The 14019-nt window shown below is 43.8% G+C and overlaps 1 protein-coding gene across 2 annotated transcripts in view; it reads left to right on the top strand.

Annotated features, from left to right (window-relative positions):
- The first annotated feature begins 12438 nt into the window (after nucleotides 1–12438).
- ATAD1 (ATPase family AAA domain containing 1) overlaps nucleotides 12439–14019 on the top strand; it is a 35845-nt gene continuing 34264 nt past the window's right edge. Inside the window, exon 1 of one of the 2 annotated variants that reach the window (XM_034776363.1) lies at nucleotides 12439–12808. The gene's annotated coding sequence lies outside the window, so the exon portion shown is untranslated. The other variant, XM_034776364.1, reaches the window with a different exon arrangement.

Raw genomic sequence — 14019 nt, 5'->3', positions numbered from 1 at the left:
GCGGCAGCGCGTGCACGGTCGGGTCTTCCTAAACACTCCAAAGCTAGAGAGAAGAGTACCATCTATCCCGCAGCAAGGTTGAGGAAGGAGAGGCCTGTCATCACTATCCCCGTCACAGCAAACTGAATCCATTTTACCTGTGGAGGGTCCTGCTTTCCTGGTGTCCATATTCCCAGAGGGTCTCCCCGCCTGCAACGAAGTCCAACAGTCGTCGGAACTCCCCAGTAGTCCTCCCCGAAGGCTCTAAATCAGCCAGAGAATAGAAAGTCCTGGGCTTCGCACCTGCACGCTGTGTCCACTGCACCTAAATCATAGGAAAGGTTTCTGTATTGGGGTTTCTTTTATTGTTTTCTAAACGCCAAGGGAGGTTTTGTGGGTCTGAGCTTCAAGCTCCTAAAACTAGTCACTGAATCACTGTATGTTTAAGTTTGTGTTTCTTCCCCTACCCCCCCATTTTTCCCAGTTTTCTGTACCTTTGCCCTTAATATACTTACTTTTGTTTGCACCATATTACCTTGTCTCTCTATATTTTTATTATATCACACAGGGAGGGAGGGATACCCTTATTGTAAGCTAAATCCACTGGTGACAGACACGGAAGGGAGCCGAGTCTACTCTTCTGAGAAAAGGGGCTTTCCTTTTCTATCTTTCCCCCTACCATTTTTCTAGTATTTTCTCTCTGAAGCGTTACCTTACTCCCCTGGGGGTAACAAGAGCCTAAAATTTATAAAGTCCTGTGTTGAGCCTCCAATAGGGTGACCAGATGTCCCGATTTTATAGGGACAGTCCCGATTTTTGGGTCTTTTTCTTATATAGGTTCCTATTACCCACTACCCCCGTACTGATTTTTCACATTTGCTGTCTATTCACCCTAGCCAAGAATATAGAATGTATTAAACTGATTTTGCTTCAGTAAGGCATCAAATATTTGTACAAAAAACAATGTTATAAATAAGGTTTAATTTGTGGCAGAAATCAACACACAACCAAATTTGTGTGGCATAAAACATAAGCATCAACCTTAACTTTGAACTGACATTTGTTGGCTTGTGAAACAATTCTATTGTTTTTCTTTGTGTACTTCCAAAATTTTTCTTCATCTGTGAAGTTTAGTGGCCAAACAGTTTAGTGCTAAGATTTGGATTTTAGAGTTTTTTTGTTGTTTTTTTTTTAAATGTGTATGTTTGAATTTAATTTATTCTTAATTTCAGCAAAGAGATTCTTTTTTGGGGTAGAGAGGGGAAGAGAGGTGGAGCAGGGAAGAATCCTAAACATTCTCCTGCAGTGCTGGTAACCCAAACACAACGGCCATTATGCTAGTGCACAAAACATAGAAAGTAAACTGATCAGTTTAGTTTCACAGTTCAAAATGAGTAAGTACAAAAAGTAAATAGTATAAGTGGAGTAAATTAGTAATGCAAGCTGTTAGCATCACATTTTTTACATTTATGCTGATTCTCTTGACAATGCTCTTTGAGGTTTTTAAAAAGAAACAGGAAAGAAAATATTGTCTAGATTATAAATTTATTTGCCCTTTGAGACTGCAGCAGTTCTGAAAAAGGATGGTCTTGTGTAAACTGATATGCATATTTAGGCTGTCATGGTCTCTCCCTGTCAGGCTCAGAGGGGGGCCACTCTGCCTCACTACGTCATACAGCAAACAGATCATCAGCGGTCTAGAGGCTCTGGCCTTTTGGGTGGGGCCATGCAACACACAGGCTTTAGACCAGAGCCTCCTGGTAGGGGGAAGACAGCAATTCACAGTCTAGGGGCCTGTGGCCTCCTAGCTGGGGCAGTCCACAGACCAGGCACAAGTCTTTCAGCCTCGGGTGAGTAAGCCACCACCCCAGGGGTGGGGGAACCTTGGCCCACCCCAGGGGTGGCTCCAGGCACCAGCGCAGCAAGTGCGTGCCTGGAGCGGCAAGCCACGGCGGGCAGCGTGCCGGTTCCCGTGAGGGCTGCAGTCAGGCTGTCTTCGGCGGCCTGCCTGCAGGAGGTCCGCCAGTCCCGCGGGTTTGGCGGCAATTTCGCAGCAGGTATGCCGAAGGCGCGGGACCGGCAGATCACCCACAGAAACCCTGCTGAATCTGCATGACCAGCGGACCTCCCGTAGGCATGCTGCCGAAGGCAACCTGACTGCCATGCTTGGGGCGGCAAAAAAACATAGAGCCGCCCCTGGCCCATCCTACTCCACAGGGTCCCAGCCCAGGGCCCTAACTGTGGCAGGTGGTTTTGCCACTGGGTTAGCGGGGATCCCACGGAAACACGTAGCCTCTGTATGTCTCACCTTTAGAGTATGTCTGGACTGCAAATGAAGGTGTGACTGTAGCACAGCTTTAATCTAGCTAACACAGGTAACAATAGCAATGTAGATGTGGTGGCATGGGCTTCAGCATAGGAACCTGAGTACAAGCCCTACACTGTATAGTAAATCCAGGTCTATGTTGCCCCCCCGCCTACAGACCCACTCTTTCCAAGCTCGCACTTGAACATCCACATAGTATTGATACATGAGCCTCATATCTGTGCTGATGCATCCATACTGCAGTATGCACACAAGTCAGATACTGTGGTTTCTTGGGGCATATCTCAGGGATTGTTGCACCTTTATTAGCTGTAGCTGCTTTAGGGCTTGGTTCAGGGTATATTGTGGGAAACCTGTCTGTCCATCCACAGCACTTGAACGGAAGTACTCTTAGGCCATCAACACAATCAGCCAAGACATTTTTTAGGTGTGCATGCTCCCTGCAACTGGAGCCAGCAATATGGCTCCAGCGCCAGTGATGAACTTCTGCTCACACTTTCACTCCTGTTTTGGGAATCAGGCAGAACATCTGGTGGACATTTTGGCAACAGTATTTGTCCTATCAAAGGCACGCCTCAAATGGTGGCACAGATAGCATCCATGACCCATCTGATGTTGCTCTGGCATAAGCGCAGATTCCCCATATGTAGACTTGAGCTTCTGGAAGACTGACACGAGCACAGACTGATGGGATCACAGGGACCTGGGATGACCAGCAATGGCTCCAGAACTTTTGCATGAAGAAGCAGACATTCTCAGAGCTTTGTGAGCAGCTTGCCCGGATCCTCCAGCATCAGGCCACACACAGAGGGACTGGGGAGGCCATGGCAGTCCAGAAGTGGATCTCTATTGCCATCTGGAAGCTGGCTATCCCAGACTGCTATGGGACCATAGCTAGCCAGTTTGGTGTTGGCAAGTCTCCTATGAGGATTGTGGTGGTGGAGGTTTGTGGGGCAATCAGGACTGTGGTTTTTCCAAAGATTGAGGACATAAACAATGTCCCTGAAATAATTGCTGGTTTTGAGAGAATGGGCTTCCCAAGCTGCGCTAGGGTTATCAATGGCCATAGCGTGCCCTCTGTAAGGAGCACAAGAACAGAAACCACAAAGAGTACTATTCCATCATTATGCAGGCCCTGGTCACCCACAAAGCAGGTTCATAGCCACCAATGTGGGATGTACTAGCAAGGTGCATGATGCCAGGGTTTCCTGGAAATCATGACTTTACCTTTATAGACAAGCTTCACACATTATTTCCTCCAAAGGACATTGTTATAAATGAAGTCATTGTCCTGACTGTTATTCTAGGGGACACCAGGTATTTCCTTCTGCCATGGCTTATGAAACTGTATCCTGATCTCAGAGGGCCTGGTCAAAGAAGGTTTAACAACATACTCAGTCGCTGTAGGATGGTGGTAGAATGTGCATTTGGCAGACTGAAATCCACATGGCAGTGCCTTCAAAAGCATTTGGGTGCCAATGCTGTCAATGTCTTGTGCATTACTGTGGCCTGTGGTGCACTGCACAACATCTGTGATGCCAAAGGTGAGCCATTTCACCAGAAGTGGGCTCAAGACACTGCTGAATTGCTGTAATGGTGCGTGCACTCAGAAAGTACACTTGTCATTACTGGGATAGAATTCACACACATAAGGGAAATCAGAGATGCTTTGTGTGCCCACATAATATGTTTGCAGGGTGACAGGATGAAGGTGAATGACATAGTATAATTATCCCACACTTAAATTATGCCCATTTATCCCACAATTTCTGAGGATGGGGCAGCTCAGGAAGAATTTTTTTAATTAATTTTATTATGCATTTTATGAAAACTGTTTATGTACCTCAACACACAGTTTATGGATTACTTTGTTTCATTGTAATTAATTTAATAGAACCTGCTCATGTAGCCTTGTTTGCAAATTAGACACTTTATTTTAAACATGCACATACATAAAAATTATAATTTTAAAACTTTTATAGGCAGACCAGCTGTCATGAAGATGTAAAAGACAGTAAACAAAAACAGTGCATGTTAAGAAAGCAAACAAACAAAAATGCAAAACAGCCCAACTACAAACATTGCCACCATAGCAGTTTCACTGTTGCTGGAATTGTGTCCTCCCTGTGTTCCCATTCTCCTTGGCTCTTCTGGTGTGTTTTGCACACGTGGGTTGTGGCTGAACAGGCGAGGAGGAATGAACAAAGTACATTTCACTGTTTCACTATAGTGTTCGTTGCTTAGGCCAGGGCTAGGCAACCTGTGGCACGTGTGCCAAAGGCAGCACGTGAGCTGATTTTCAGTGGCACTCACACTGCCCAGGTCCTGGCCACCGGTCTGGGGGGCTCTGCATTTTAATTTAATTTTAAATGAAGCTTCTTAAACATTTTAAAAACCTTATTTACTTTACATACAACAATAGTTTAGTTATATATTATAGACTTATAGAAAGAGACCTTCTAAAAACGCTAAAATGTATTACTGGCATGTGAAACCTTAAATTAGAGAGAATAAATGAAGACATGGCACACCACTTCTGAAAAATTGCCGACCCCTGGCTTAGGCCATCGACCAGCCAACCCCGGGATTGTCCAAAAGCTGCACAGGCTGCAGGACTTAGTAGCATTGAGCGGACTTAGTGTGGAGGGATTGGAGCTAGAGCTTGCAGCCTGGTGGCCATGAGAGCAAGCAACCTCTCAAAAAACTCCTGCTGTGCTCTGTCTTTCTCCGATCATGCTCCAGGAATTTTGCTGCCAATTTCTCCTCATACTGGGCAGCCTCTCTTTCTTTTTCTAGTCTTCTGTCCTTCTTCTTTCTCTGATAGCCAAGCTGTTCAATGTCCGTGGCCAACACATCCAGCATCTTTTCATCCCCTGCCAAGGGAGACAGGAGACTGAACCACAGGGGATCAATAAACTAATTAAGTGCTGTATTTGAAGGGAAGGGTGTATTTACCCCAGTTAAGTTAATAAGCTGTAATGTACTCTTTAAAAGAGCAGCAAACTTAATATCTTCTGTGAATGTAGAGCAGGGGTTCTCACAACTAAATTTTGGTGGCCTCAGTGTGCGGCCACCAGCTCTTGTCTTTTTTCTTATTGTTTCTTTTGCTTTTTTGGTTGCTTTTTTTTTTGTTTTGCTAGCTATTAAGTCTGCTGTGAAAAGTGATATTAATCACACAAATATCATTTTTCACAACAGACTTATTCAGCCCTGGCAATCCCAGGGACAAATTGAGCCCTGGATGCGGAGGTGGGTACAGAGGTAGCACGAGTCAGGGGCAATGGGGCACTAGGGGAGCCAATGGGGACTAGGGGTGGTGGGAGCAGAGCCCAAAGCCCCTTGGCTAGAGCCAGACACCATCGTCCCTGGGACAGTGGGAAACTCACTGCCTGCCTGCTCCTCCAGCTTTTGTGTCTCCAGAGAGGAGCCACTGCTTTGCCCCTCCCCCCCAATAACCACCCAGAAGGCTGTAGCCACAAGAAAAGGCTTTGGTGGCTGCATGCAGCCACTGTGGCCACATTTGAGAAACACTGTGAGTGATATGTGCTGTGTATTGCAGAGATACATCTCTGAGAAGCTTGGAGACCGTAGTTCATTGGTTGTTACCTGCTAGGCAAGGTTAAGACTGATAGAGTCTCAAGGCATTTGCGGGTGAGGAAGACAGGGGGCTAACACAAAGTCTAATCTCTGGTAAAGCTCACTCTTGCTGAGGCAGAGAGGTAACACAGTGGCTCACAATTCTGGTTATTCCCAGCAGCGTGTTACAGGTGCTAGTGCTTCTTGTGCAGTGGGCTGTTCCTCAGGACCGTCCGCAAAGAGGTCCTCTGAATATGGCCCCAGGATGTGCTGAAGCTGCTCCAGTGGCATAGCCTGATCCAGGACAAGTATCAGCAACAGTTATTTTGTGGGGGTTCATCCAGAGGCTGCAGGCTATCTACCAGGGGTGCCTCTGATTTTGGGGTTATAAACCTGCTCAGGAGATTGTCATGCAGCACTGTGGTCTCTGTGTGTGGGACAGTTCCCAGCACTTAATAGAATTCCTCTAGAAGAGGTAGGTAGACAGGGCGTTCCCTGAGGTGTGGTTATCATCCATGGTTTGGCGGTAGGCAGTCTTGAGGTGCTTGACCCGCTCCTAGCATTGATTGGGAGGCTGGTAGATCCCCATTGCCACCAGCCTCTCCAAGATTCTTGTGTACAGATGTCTTCTTTATGCTCTTGCTGAAGCCATGACTTTTATTCTCTTCACATCACAGATTTACCAGAGTCTGGCTGTATTCCTCTGGCCAGCTAGCAGCATGCTTAGCTTAGGGCTTCTTCTTAGTGCTGGTCATAACTAATACACAATAGGGTTAACTATTTTTACAGTTGAGCAGTCCATGTGGAAAGGAAGGGTTAAAATGCTTAGCAGCTGTATTTGGACCAGGAGGCTGTTTCCAGTTCCTGGGACTAGAGTGGGAAATTTGGGCACAGAAGGGCCAGGAAACACAGGCCTAGGGGATCATGGGACAGCATTGGTGGACTCTCTGAACACGAGCTTGGTGACTTGGGCTCCCACTACATCTACACTGCAAAATGAGTAGGCTTGAATCTGCTCCACAACAGGACTCAGGCTTGGACCCGGGCCCCTGGGCAAGTCTGCAGGCCTGAGTCTTGAGAAGTTTCTGGTGTATTTCAGAAGGCTTCATGTGTGGACAGTAGGCGGGTTTGGGCTTAAACCTGAGTCTAAGGTTTTCTTTGTAGTGTAGACATACCCCTTAGAGATGCTTGGGTACTCTGGTTGCTAGCCTATGCTGAAGCTCATGCCACCACATCTATACTGCTATTGTTACCCGTGCTAGCTAGCTACAGTCACACCATCACTTGCAGTGTAGATATACCCTTAGCAAAATGGAGCGCTTGGATGAATCCTCCAGCTTCGGATACTGCTATGCAGTGGATGATTTTTAATAATATCCAATAATAAAATGATTAACTTTGTAATAAACTACCTATCTTTTCATAGCCAAGGTGAAACAGAATCCCAAGCAGTCAGTGGCTGTTTTGATGTAGGTACTATCCCCCTTTCCAGCACATGAGAAATTGTAGGTAGGGACAAAATGGAGCACACAGCTGTCTCAGAGAGAGGCTAGTTTTAAAACATTGAAGAAAACAAATTAAACTGATGCAAGGAGACTTATTGAAGACAACAGCAGATAAATGGCTCAAAACCTCAGAGTTTATATTCATAACATAGATTCTCCTTTAACTTTAACTTTTTCTATTTTGTATTATTATTGTTGTTGAAATTATAATATAAAATGAAAGAAAATAGGAAGATGGGATTTGAAGAGAATTGCCTCAATGTCTCAGAGGGAGCAAAATTTTAATTCTTCAATTTATGTGACTTTCATCATGAGATTTCCCAATGGGATTTGCAAACTTCTCTATTTTCAGAAATTGCATGATTCACCTCTGAATTGCATTACTGACCACTTTGGAGATTAATTGGGCCAACTGTTTATCAGCACACAAAAACACTATATAGTAATTTAGGACAAGAAGTGAAAAATATCACGGCAGTTCTCAAACTGTGGTCCACAGAGCATTTCCTGGTTGTCCATCAAGAGCTAACTGGTCAAATGACTTTGGTTCTCCTGCTTGTTCCCAGCTGCTAAATTACATGCAAAGACAGCTAAAATTACATTAAATATTTTCCTAATATTACATTTCTATGTAAGCAATTGCTGTAGTTGCCATGGGGATGTAATGTGATCTGGAAATGGAGGGGAAGTGGTCTATATGATCATGAAGGGGAGGTGGTTCATGCAGTTGTGAATGTGGGAAAAAGTGATACGTGAGACAGTCTATTAGTGGTACACGATATAAAAAAGTTTGAAAAGTTGAGTAGTAAAGTGTATGATTTTCCTTTAAAACAAGATTCTGAGCTGGGTGGCTGGAGCTTCTGGCAACATTCCATCAGGATGCACCGTGGCAACTAGGCAGAAGTTGGGAAAAGTCTTTTGGAAAACGACATTCAGACATGAGAGGTGAGGGGATGGGGAAGGAGTTGGAGGAGAGTCATCTGGGCAGATTGTGAAGATGAGAGCTACAGTGAGGATCAGTGGACATGAAAAGGACACAAAGTAACCACAAGTAAAATAAAGTAAAAGAATTAAGAGCTAATTGCAGAGTCAGGTCACATGAAGAAAAAATATAAGAAAGGAAATTTAATAATTAATTTGGAGTCAACTGGGAAAATAATGCCCAAGAAGAATAAGATACAAGAATAAATAGCAGGAGCTGCCACTGTAGCTTCTTGGTGGATGAATAATGTTTGAATATCTTAAAGACCTAGGAAACCAAGGGAAAAAATCTGAATTTCTAACAGGTGTGTGAACTGTAGATAACAACTGAGGAATAATGGTCCACATTTTCAGGACTGGCTGGCTGATGCCCAGTGTAGATTGGAGTGGGGAAAAGAAGAGGCTGCAAAGAAAGCTGTAAGCCACTTTTGTCTGGCTCCTTGGTCCTTTAAATAAATTAAATAAACATTCCATCCTTGGGACACTGGGTGCTGATCCAGTCCTGCAGGGCACCTTACAGCAGCTGCAGTTCTAAAAGGAGTTCCATATACTTCTCTTTGAGCAGAAGAATTATGACATAAGCCACCGAAAGTAGAAGGTTGGTGAAAAGCACAATAATAAATCAGAAAGGTCCTCAGGGCTCCATGAGAGACATGAGACATTAGGGGGTAAGTATTAAAATGGTTATTTCATTTTAAAAAAAATGAACTCTTAAAGGAAAAGCTTTCTCCCAGTTTAGTTAATAAATATACTTTCCACTTATTTATATAGCACTTTCCATCTGAGGATCTCAAAGTATTTTACAAATGTTAATGAGTTAAGCATCACGAGGCCCCTAAGTTAGATCTCCTCACCACCGCTTTGCCGATGAGGCTAAAGCTGAAAAGATGATTACTAACTTGCCTAAGGTCACACAAGACATCAGGTCAGAACCAGGAAAAGAGCCAAAATCTCCTGGCTCACTGTTCTGTGCTTTTGCTGCAAGACCATTTTTTCCTTTATTTAAATTACACTGAAAGGGTTCCAGTCCGCCTTCTAATAGATTACTTGTGAAATGGAAGAGTGGAGATCCTGTAAACTGTAATGACAATTTCATTTAATGAGGTATCTTCCAAAAGTAATTTTTCCATACATATTTGCACTGATTACTTAGTCAAGCTACTTGCTTTTAGGGTTAGAAACCCAGCTTTTTTTTCAGATTTTTAGAAATGAGATTAAGTGTCAACCCACCATTTTCCAAACACATTCAAGGGCATTTTTCCATATTCAGGTAAATCTGAGAATGCAGGTGGCCTACTTACAATAAAATTGCTCCAGGTTATAGAGATAGAGAAAAGTGAGCACAGATGAATAGTTTGGAAACTGTAGCATCTGGAACCATTTTATGCCTCATCTATCAATCTGCGTTTATGGGAATTGAGAATTAACATTTCAAACCACACTTCCTTACTTCATGACTGATGAATCCCAGATCTGAGGTCATTATTCCACCCCCCAAAGCAATATAGAGAGATATTTGTGAAGGTCACACTAAAGAATCTTTGGTAACTCTCACTTATGTTCTCTTTTCAATTAAAAGGTAATAATGAAATATATATTGTTAAGGTTGTAAGAAATATTCCATTGCAAGTCCCTGTTTCCACCTCTCAACTTCTATCAAAAATGCTTTTTAACTGATACTTTTCTTAGTGTGTGTCTGAACAAAAATGAATATTTTTTCTGGAAAGTTTGAATAAAACCAAGTAAGTAGGTTATGAGATACATAAGCTATAACATAAGTTTGTTTGTTCATTATTAATATTAAATATTATTTGTTCTCTGCTAGTAATATAGCTTTGTATTACCAAATTAGAATTGTTTACATATGTGGTACTGAGTGTCCCACTTAAGGCTAGGAAATGTTTTTAGACTAATAAGGTGTTTGAAATATTAAACTGTTTTTGCTATGCATTCTGGTCACACAACTATTTTATTCTGGTTTTGCTAGTCAGACAGCTATTGTATTATTATTATGCGTGTGCTGGTCAGACACCTATTGTTTAATATGTGCACTATGTTGATTTTACACCTGTTGTATTATGTGGCTGTTGGGTAGGCATACAATATATAACAATTGTACAAAATTTAAGATTTGGACCAGAAGAAAAGGCTGGAGTGGGGTAGGGGTATGAAGGAGAGTGAAGGAAGACAAAAATGATTTTCACTAGTTCATCTTTCAGACTTCACAAAGTATTACACCGCAACTAAAAGGCATGGACAGTTTTTACTCAAGGCAAGACCTACTCAGACCTTTCTTTTTAGGTTTATTTAGCATATATAACTAACACAGAAGGTAAGTGTATTAAAATCTTAACTTTTTACCCTTACTTTTTTTAAACTAGTGGATGGTCCTGCAGTAAACAGACAGCTGAGGCAGTAAATTGAAAAACAATAATAAATGTTTACTGATTAAGTAGTTTTCTTAAATTTTATACATCGCTGGCTATATAAAATCTTAGGTAGATTTGATGCTGTAACCATCAATCCACCAAGTTAAACCCCTTCCATAAAAACTATATCCTTTTTTTTTTTTTGGTCAGAAAACTGCAGACATATTTTTAAGTCTCTTCCCTTTATCAAAACCAGAGAAATGGGGATAATAACAATAACAAATGTGTCCAGCCTGGAATTACATTATCAAATAGGAGATGTGAATTTTGGTTCTGAGCCAGCAGGAGATAGAAATACTTTGGGAGCAGAATGCTTCTCCCCTGGGGATAATCTTGCTCTTGACAAGCAACGCCACCCCATCATGCCTAATACTAAGAGTGTCACTTGTGGATTTGGGAGTGAACCATATGGACACATTCCTTTTTGGGTGGATGGAGAATCAAAACAATTTGATGTTTTTGAAAGATGGGAGAGTAATGTTAGACGAATCTGACAGATGACTGTCAAACCTTAGAAGTGAAGTTGGTGACAAACTAAAATACACATTTTCTGTACTTGGAATAACATTTTTAACTTTTTAGTTATTGGATTATTATAGTTTGTAATCATACAATTATTGTACTTTTAGCATAAAGCTACTATATCTTCACTTGGAATAATATTTCAGTCAATTTTAAATTAGAAGTTAAATAGGGAAAGATCCTCAGCTGGTGTAAATTGTCATAATTCCATTGAAGTCAATATGCTAAGGATCTATCCCATATTATTTGGGAAGCCAGTTAGCCGAAGCATGCTTATGGAATCCATTTTTCTCCATGTGATAAGACACAGCTCAAATATAATAGGTCCCAGTCTTAAAAAGATTTATGTATCTGCTTAACATTATGAGCACGAGGAACACCAATGAAGTCAATGAGAGTACTTGTGTATAAAGTTAAGCATGTGTATAAGTGTCAGAGGATCAGAGACATAATCATTAATAATTTATATACCTCCAACTGCTTGTTCTCAGTAGATTAGTTGATCTATATCAAGTAACTTGCACTTGGCTGTATGAAAACATATGTATTGCATTAGGAAAGTAGTATATTGGTATATAGATGCTAGAACTGAGGACTAGGAAAGAATTGTTGCGAAAGAACATTCCCAGCCCTGTCACTTACTTCCTGTGTGACCTTCAACAACTAATTTTACCTCTCTGGGCCTACATTTTTTAATCTGTACAACGTGGATAGTAATAAAGGCCGGGTGTGTTCTGCACCATGTCAGAGCTAAATTCCGCAGTAGTTCCACGTACCATTTACAATGCAGGTCTTTATTCAATTACATATGAAAATGAATTATTCAGTTATTATAGCATCACTTGTACTATTTAAATTTGACCATACGTTTAAATTTAAATGATTTTTATATTGAAAAATGCGTAACTGTTATTGTAGCAGGGAGCAGGAGACTTTGGCACCTCGGACGGCACAGCACATCGGGTAGTATGGATTTGGGGGCTGTCACGGTGATCTGCAGAGGAACGGCGAGCCCGGGGTGGATAACTGACCAAGGCTGTAACAGTTAGAGCGCAGGACCAGGCTGCCACGGCGGGGCGGCTTCGCCCTCAGCGCGGCGGCCGCGTGACTTGGCGGGAGGCATCATTCCACAGTCGGCGGCGAAAGGGACCTCGGCCGCGCAGCCTGGGGCGGCGCCGAGCCCCGCAGCGGGGGGCCCACCCGGCCATGGGTGATCGCCGGGCGGCGCGCAGCTGCCGGGATCCCTCAGGCCGGCAGCTCCCCATGGGCAGCAGCAGGGCCTGCGTAGGCCTCCCGCTGTCGGTACTGGCGGAGAGAGGCCGCGCTGGCTGCCCGCCCCGCGCGCGCCCGGCCAAGGCGGAACCTTTGTGCGGGGCTGCCTGCTGTAGGGCCGGGGGAGGGAGTTAACAGGCACTCGCCGCCGGGGCCGGCTACTTGCTTCCTTCCTTCCTGCTGGCGCGCGCTGCCTGTGACCCGCCGCCTGGCTCGGGGTGAGTGTCCCGTGTGGAGCGGGCTGTGGGCCCCCTCAGGCCTGTGGGGTTGGCGGGCCCGGCTGGGGCAGCGGGGAGGTCACAGGCGGGGATTCCCGCACTTGCTTGCGCGTCCTGGTAACCCGCGGCTCGGGGTGGGGGAGGGAGAGAGGGACGGTGCTTCCTGCCCGCCACCCACCCAGCACTGCATCGCCGGGGCTGCCCCCGGGCCGGGATGTTGCTTCCCCCTCCCCTGCTGCCCAGGCCCGGTGCTCCAGTCCCTGCCCTCCTACTGCAGCATTTCTCGCCCGCCATTGCCCCGGGGCTCCAGTGGTAATTCCCGGCCCGCTCCTGCCACTGCGGCAGCCGGTGCTGCTTCTCTAGTGAGCAGCCACCCTGCTCCAGCGGTACCAGCGCTATTGACCTTCAGTGACTGGCGATAACATTGTGCCCCTATAGTCTCCTCTATCTTTGCTTTTTAAAGCACTTTATACTCTGGAATCGTCCTAATACCCCGTCACTCCTGTTTTGCAGATAGGGAATCGAAGTCTGTAGAGATTAAATTACTTGCACAGGGTTGCATAGGTGGTCTGCAGTTGAGCTGGGAAGAGACTTGCCGTCTCCTGACAGTGCCACTTTTGTATTTTCCTAGCTTACCCATTTTGGACAGTGTAGGCCCACATTGGTTATCAGCCTATGATGTTCACACTTGTTGGGAAGCAGCACGGATAAAAATCAATTATTTAAAAAAATTGATTTTTTTATTTAAATTGGATTTTTTTGATAAAAATGCTTTTTGAGGGGAATAAACCTATCTAAAGATAGTTTTAATTAAGGTACATTATGGCTCAAAGATATCTCGTGGAATAGGGATTATTAATTCTATAGTACGAGACAATATTATTCATGTACTGTTTAAGAAAAGTTTTGTAAATGAGCTCCAATAGTTAATGGATTAGGGACCCAATTTTAGGGTTCCAGGGGCTTCTGTATAGATTATTTAGATTAATCTTTCTATCTACGCAATGGGACTCAGTGCTCAGTCTAGAAGATACCATCAGAGATGCTTAGTTTTACAGTTCTCAAACTGTGGATTTGTGTCTCCAGGGATAATACTTGTTAACAGCAAAAATGTTTTTAAATAAATAAAATATAGAGGTGTGAAATAACAGACCTCAACCCTATTGTCCCTCTGCAAATTTGTGTACACAGTCAATCCCTTACCTCTCTCT

Source organism: Trachemys scripta, chromosome 7 (genome assembly GCF_013100865.1).
Source record: "Trachemys scripta elegans isolate TJP31775 chromosome 7, CAS_Tse_1.0, whole genome shotgun sequence".
Taxonomy (NCBI): domain Eukaryota; kingdom Metazoa; phylum Chordata; order Testudines; family Emydidae; genus Trachemys; species Trachemys scripta.
The sequence above is the reverse complement of the archived record's forward strand: the minus strand, read 5'-3'. Positions and strand labels throughout refer to the sequence as shown.